At 38.6% G+C, this 7,655-nt stretch overlaps 1 pseudogene; it reads right to left on the minus strand.

Annotated features, from left to right (window-relative positions):
- Nucleotides 1–2,698: 2,698 nt before the first annotated feature.
- Nucleotides 2,699–7,366, minus strand: LOC102437404 (annotated as a pseudogene).
- Between the last annotated feature and the right edge of the window lie 289 nt (nt 7,367–7,655).

Consider the following 7,655-nt stretch of genomic DNA (forward strand, 5'->3'; position numbering starts at 1 on the left):
GAGAAAAAACCACATAGTCATATCAATTGATGGGGGGGGGTGGAGGTTGGGGGTTAATGGGGGGATGAGGACACATTTGTAATACCTTAACTAATAAAAATAAATAAATAAATAATCCCATTGGATGCTTTTTAGATAAATATGTAAAAGTATACCTACAGTTATATTTCCTAGTAAAGATACCTCTCATCTGCTTTAATGAATAACATTGCTACATTTATATAAAATTATTTCTAAAATTATTAAGATGGGGGGAAAAATCCCCTTGAATGTCTAAAGTATTCCATGCTTTACTAAATGACTTAAGCACCTTCTCCACTGTGTTTTGGTTTTAGTACTGACTAAACATTTTAGATCATTCTGTTCCTTATTAATGCTGAAAAGATAAATTTTAATCCAATCCATGTCAACCTTAATGGTAATAGCTAGAACCTATTGACTACACTGTACCAGCTAGTATTATAATTTAAGTAATCCTCTCAACAACCCAATGATGTAGACATTCTTATGGTCTTCATTTTCCACATGAGGAAAACTGAAGCTCAGAGAAGATAAAATGTTAGGCCAAGGTCACATGCTTATAAGTGACAAAACCAGGATTTCAAATCCAAACACTGTGGCTGTTAAATCACAATATGGTTCTCAGCATTCAGTTCAAATGTAGATACATCATCAATTATTGAAATAAAAATTAGTGAATTGATGCATGACTATAGCTCAGATAAGATTATACAGATTCATTGTAGAGAATGAAACCACTTACATTGTAAAGGACTCTACCTATAACACATATTCCTTCGAGGGAAGGCATCTTGCAGTACTGGTGCTGATATTGAAAGCTGATAATGGTGAGAGTGATCCCAGCCACTGCAGTCAAAGTACTGATCACATTCATGGCCATGACGCTTTGCCCCTGGAAAAGTTTTTTAAAATAAGAAAATAATTTAAAAATCAAACCAAACCAAAAATACCTTGTAAGAAATTCTTAATGCATTTATCTTTCTAGATACCCCTCCAGGATGAACTGCTCCATCAGTTCAGTCTGCTCAAAAGGCTTGAATAACTTAAATCCTGATTCATCAAAGACAGAAGACAATCTGCTTTAATATAAGCCAGGAAGCCAAGAAAGAGAACGGGTGGAGTAAGGATGCCCTATGGTTAATACTTAAGGAAATGTTCATTTTATTCAGATGCAACACCTTTCACAATAGATAAGCAAAATAGTGTGTAGAAATTATCTTGGCATTATAAGTGGACCTGATTCTCAGTCTAGTCAACTAGGACCTCATACAAGGGAATTAATCTCTTGAAATCTCAATTTGTATCTTTAAAAATGAGAGTGATGACATCTAATTGTAGTATGCATTTATTGACCTATTTTAATGAATACTTAGCGTGTACCAGCTATATGTCAGACACTGACTTAGGCCCCTGGGAAGGTGAAGGTGGGAGAGGGGCCACAAATTGTTCCCAATTAAGAACCATTTTTCATGTCATCGCACAAAGAAACTAATTACTAAACTTTTATAGTACACCAAAAAATAGATTTTTGCCAATCTGACAAAATAATAGGTATAATTTTGATTCATCTATTAGATGGATATTGTTGTGTTGGCTACTGTCATTTTTTTATTTGACAATCTAAGGGGAAAGAGGTCAGTGCCCATGACTAACTAGTCAGGTATTGCATGTTTTAAACTTTTTTTGTGGCACACCAGTTGAAAATCATTGAGTCAGAGGAACATAGAACGGTTTCTAATAAGCAACTCTTTCAGTTTAGTTGACCAGAGAATGAGGAACCAGTAGGAGGATGTAGAGTTAATGGCGACACTGACAAACAGGAATTACTTGAACTGCAAATTTGATGTATAAAGATTTTCCTGAGAGACCCTAGATTCCTAAAGGCTTTATACACAAAGATGAGATAAAGCAAGTAGATAATTTTAAATTATAAAGAAGTCACAAAAAATGACTTACCTTATGTTTATCCCAGTTGAGTCCTGTGAAATATCCTGTAATAATAAACTTTTAAAAAGAAAGGAGACCAAAGTTAACAGGTGATAAATTTCACCACCTTACAACATAGTTTACTCTGGAGATTATATTTTAATCTATTTGTCTGTGATTCTCCCAAACCTCCCAGTCTTTCCACCTGAGCATCAGAAGAGAAGATGTAAGAGATGCTCAGCACTACCCAAAGACTCTTTGCTAGGATCAGCTGGGAGAAGCAGGCCCCTCTTTAAGTTCTAAGGTATTCCTCTCAGATGTTTGGTCCAGCTGGGCTCCAAAACAAAAGATAATTCTGGGTTCTCGGTCTGAAATGGGGAAAGGTGAACTGTGTCTGCTCTGAGCAGATGGAAGGAGACTTTCTCAGGCTGGAACTCTCTAAGCAAAGGCTGATATGGGGGCCAGAATCTAGTATAATGATCTCAGCCATTTGCGGGGGGCGGGGGTGGGAATTAAAGAAAGATTTTATTGTAATGTGCACACAATAAGCAACTGGTACAGAAAAGGCCATTTCGGGTAATTCTGTTGATAATTTCTTTCCATGATTTCTCCCATTAAAGTACAGTTTTCAAAGCAACCACCATGACAAAAGAAGCATCGAATTAGTCTATTTTCTTCTGTTGCAAGAATGCCGAATACTTACTGTCCCATCTATAGTTGTATCAGCAGTGTAATGAACACTGTATACTAACTATTCTCTGAACTCCAAGAACTGTTGAAGTCTCTGCTGATCTTCTGCAGATGCTTGAACAACATTCAGATTTGACAAATGTAGTAGTTATTCAATAGACAACAGTTTTTAGTGATGCTCTAAGTACAAATCTTAATGTTTTATAAGAAGCATCCACAGGGTTCCTGAAATCCAAGGTGGAATTTAGGAATCATGAAGAAGCTTGAGTACTTGTCAACTACCCCTTGCAGCATCAACAATAATTACTGGTAGTGTAAACTGGACAATACCAAATCTATCTTCTGTAAATGCTGCTGCCACTGAGGCAGACTTTCTAATGCCCACCCAAATATCTAGGGGGAAAACCCAGCCTGAATGGAGGCCTCTGGATGCGTACTGAAAAAATACATTATCAGCATCCATTTTGACAAGAAATGCTTAAATTGTTCACATTTATTCTAAATCTATAATAAATCACACTGGGCTGTCTAGAAAATTCATTCATTTGCTGATCAGAAGCAGAAGTCCATAATCTTAGTCCTTTTCTTATTACCTGAGAACACTGAGGTGACCCATAGCAGGCGTTTACATAAAAAGTTCCAGCCATCCAACTCATTACACTAGAGCCAAATGGGGACCGAAGGGGACTTGCAACATCGGTGTAGGTAATTTTGAGAAAATCAGTGATGTCTACTAATGATAGCAATGAAGGTCGAGGCATATGACTAGATTTGGGGGTCTGAAAAGTAGTTTCTTCTGGAGAATTCAATTTCTTAGGTTCCATTGAGTATGAGGAAGGCATTACTCTTCCATTTGTAATAGCAGCTTCTTGGCAGAGAACCAGTTTCTGAGTCATATCATTTAAAAGATTCAAACACTCTCTTGAAATGGCTGTCTGATTGTGGGGATATCCACCTGGGTGTCTAAGACTAAAACCCTCCTGTCTTCATGAAAGAGGCTATTGACAAAGCAATATCAGGTCCTGCAAGGCCAAGTACTCTATGATGAGGGCCAGATTGCTGTTTAAAATTCCCTATTACTCATTGAACAGACTATCCCACCTCAGAGGGAAGGCAGGGGAGGGGGAGAGGGGTAAGAGTTCATCCAAAGGACTTGTATGCATGCATATAAGCATAACCAATGGACACAGACAGTAGAGAGGGTGAGGGCATGTGCTGGGGGGTGGAAGCGGTTGGGGAAAGGTCAATGGGGGAAAAAGGAGACATATTTAATACTTTCAACAATAAAGAATTTAAATTTTAAAAAAAAAACCCTCCGTAGTACATGATAAGGTACCTAATTCTAAGAGCAATTCACCAGTTCTCTCAGAGAGGGTTTATTTATCAGAACTCTCAGCACCTAGCACACTACTGAAGATATACTTTGTGCTCAGTAAATATCTTTTCAATGAAGAGTGGAGTTTTTAACAAGCAGTCTGCCAGGATTTAAAATTCATGCCTGCAGATCACACAAAGTCACACTGGGAAAATTCCTGTTGTAAAATGGGCAAGTGAGGAGTTGTTCGGTTTGATTTTTCTACAGTGTGACATGTTTAGTTTGAAAATCATATTCAGTGTTATTTATATTTAGAAATGAAAACTCTACTAATTGTCTTTGAAATGCAAATTATTTAAAAGGCATGAAATATTTATGTTCATCTAAAGAGAACAGTGCATGCCCAGCTGGCGTGGTTCAGTGGTTGAGCATAGACCTATGAACCAGGAGGTCACTGTTTGATTCCTGGTCAGGGCACATGCCTGGGTTGCAGGCTTGCTCCCCAGTAGGGGGCATGCAGGAGGAGGCAGCCAATCAATGATTCTCTCTCATCAATAATGTTTATATCTCTCTCTCCCGCTCCCTTCCTCTCTGAAATCAATAAAAAGATGTTTAAAAAATAAAAATAAAGAGAGCAGGGATTTTAACAAATGAGACTACTATTTTTCATTTCATCCATTTGTTTATTGGATGATTCATTCATTCATCTACTGTGCATTAAGCATGAGTTTAGGTCCTGAGAATGTAATGGCAATTGAGACAATATCCTTACCCTCTTGGGAGTGTATGTTCTATTGGGGGAAACTCTAATGAGTCTACCCTTAAATATTGTGGCACAACAACAGGAGCCACGGCTGTGAGGATTAGATGGAAATAGCACTATACTGAGAATTTTATTTATGGCTCTATAATTAACGAGATGAGTGACGCTCATAAAATTGTCTTTTGGGATAACAAGGGGATTGAACCATAATAATTATCTTAAACTTCTTGTTAAGCTATGAAAGTCTGTGATTCTATGAGTGCTAGCTAGATGTGTTTAAATTATTAACTTCTCTCAAACTCAATTTCCTTATTTGCAAAGGGGAAAATGGGATATTTACCATCTAATCCCCTAGATTGGTAGAAAAGAGCTAATGCCTTACTATATACACAAGGGGCATGGAAACCTTTAAATACTGAACACCTGAGAGTAGTTATTGCTATGATGATGATGATAGAGTAGTGTCCAAATAGAGTCACTTTTACTGTGGAAGGGCCTGGTCTCCTTGGGGACCATGTTCACGGGATTCATTATTCTATGATTCAAGACAGTCTTTGTAGTAATTTTTCTAAAGCTCCTGACAGTACTCACAATAAGTGCTCCCCAGAATGTATATCCTGTGCAGAAAACAAGTGGAAATCTTTGGGAGAAAAGGAAGTAATTAACTGCAAATATAGTTCCAATGCCCATAATGATCAAGGCAAGCAGGATCTGGATAGCCTGTGAAGAGAGAATTGGGTACACGAGGTCACAAGTGCCCTGCTCTCCCAGGTCCCTTGGGCTTCCCTCTAAGCTCCTTAATGCATTCCTCTTTCCATTGACCAACCATGCTCAGATTTTCAGGGGCCCATTGTCTCTTTCCTCATCACATTTGCCTGGGTCCTTCAAGTTCAGATGGTTTACTCTTGTGCAACACTACTTGCTATATCTCCTGGTGTTACCAATTTATCTTGTATCAGACGAATTTGAGTATATGTCCTCTTCCTGAGGACAGAGACTACAAACTATTCACCCTTACATTTTTTCCCTTCTATAGCATCTGCATCCTGTTATTATCCCCACACCCCAACACACACACATTTCCCACGTTCACTGTATGCTTTTGGGATTGTAGCTCAGCCCACTTCTCTAATACTTTATGAAGTTTGCTGATGCAGAGCAGAGAAACTAGGGTGAGGTTGTGTCCCATCTCTATATGCAGCGGCCTGACAAGAGTGGAGAGTAACCTAGTGGACTTATCAGTCTGCAGGGAGGGGAACTCCATGGTGGTCGTGCAGGGTCAGTGGCTCTTCTCAGGGCAGAGCTGCTCCTTCAGCATTCCAGGCTTTGTCCCCAGGCCACACCTCTGTGTCACTGTGCCTGCCACAAGTAGTGAATTTACTCTTGTCCCTTCAATGTGCATGTATGACTGAAATTGTTTGTATGTGTATGTCCACTTTGTGGATGACTTTGGAGCATTGTGATTTTTAAAGAACTCCCAAAGCCTTTAACAGCATGAAGTGGAAGTTTCAGCTCTCTTCCAATGGCTTTTGCTCCAAGCTCAGAGGTGCCACCACACCCTGATGTCACCTCCTCAATAAAATATTTGGAAAAATTACACCGATTTCTTACATCCCCTCTGCTATGATTCAAAGACAGTACTAACTCTTCATGAAACAGTGTGAGGATTTCCTCAGGGTCGGGGAGTTTGTAATTATAGGTAAATATTCTATTTCTCAGTGTTAAGTAAGCCCTCAGAAACATTACTAAGACATGAAGCACACTGTACATGTTTCTGAACACAATTTCTATTTATCTTGTTTACAAAAATATCTAGGGAAATCGTATTATTGGCTCTTCTACTGATCTAATTTTTGTACAAGCAAATGACTTACAAGTATTTATGATTAATCAGGAAAGATACATTGTGGCTGAAGGGGGCGAGGGGAGAGCCCACTCCCTCCCTTCTGGAAATATACATGGAGAAATAACCTTTGTTCCCTTCCAGGGAGACCCATGGATGGGAGAGGACTTACCCCTAAGACTCTTGGCTCTCCTTTGAGGAAATCCAGCAGAGAGCTATGAGGCCAAAAAGGAAACGCAGTCAGTATAGTTTCTTTCGGTTGGACAGTGATGGTATGGGCCGATCTTTTGACCTGGAGTGATGGATCCATGATTCAATGGCAAACTCTATAAAAAGATGGAATGAGTGAACATTGTAACCACCATCATGGTCTTCCCTCAGTCTTACATGGAGTCCCTAGCAATGAGCCCATAGTGATTTCTCCACTCAGTACTAGAACCACAGAATCATAGTCATTAAGTCATAGTGTCTTAGAATTCCAGAGCATATCCAGCCCCCTACCTTCCTGGCAAAGAATCCAGTTATCCACAAGACTTACTTTCTCATCAATTTATTTAGAAACAGACAGTAAATGTAAAAACAAATTCCAGTATCTATGTTCATGAAATATAAAGGAACTAAAATGTATAGAATATTTACTATGCTCTAAGTGCTGTACAAGGTGCTTGTTTTTAACATGTATTGAAAATATTTTAACAATTCTGCAGTGCTGAAGCTGAGGTACAGAAAGGCTAAGTTGCCTGAGATCACATACCATGGAACAGAGGAAGGAGTCAAACTTTGTTTCTGTCTCCAAAATCTGTGCCATTTCTATTCAACCATGTTTCCACCCCCTTTCAGAAGCAGGTTCCCACTTGTAGTTAATGAACTGTCTCCTGTATTGTTTAACCATATTCCTTTGTAGTATAAAAATCAGTCATTAAGAAGGTCCAGTTGCAGTTGCCACTTTAATAGAGCGTATTTTACCTTTCACAAAGACTGGGAAAACTAATTCTACTCAAGGTCTTCCTGGTTCAAATGATACAAATACAATTAAAATAGTATAAAGTAATATAAAGTGTCTTTTTGGAATATTTCCTTCCACATTAATCCTTTAT

The sequence above is a fragment of the Myotis lucifugus genome, unplaced genomic scaffold, assembly GCF_000147115.1.
Source record: "Myotis lucifugus unplaced genomic scaffold, Myoluc2.0 scaffold_97, whole genome shotgun sequence".
Lineage (NCBI taxonomy): Eukaryota > Metazoa > Chordata > Mammalia > Chiroptera > Vespertilionidae > Myotis > Myotis lucifugus.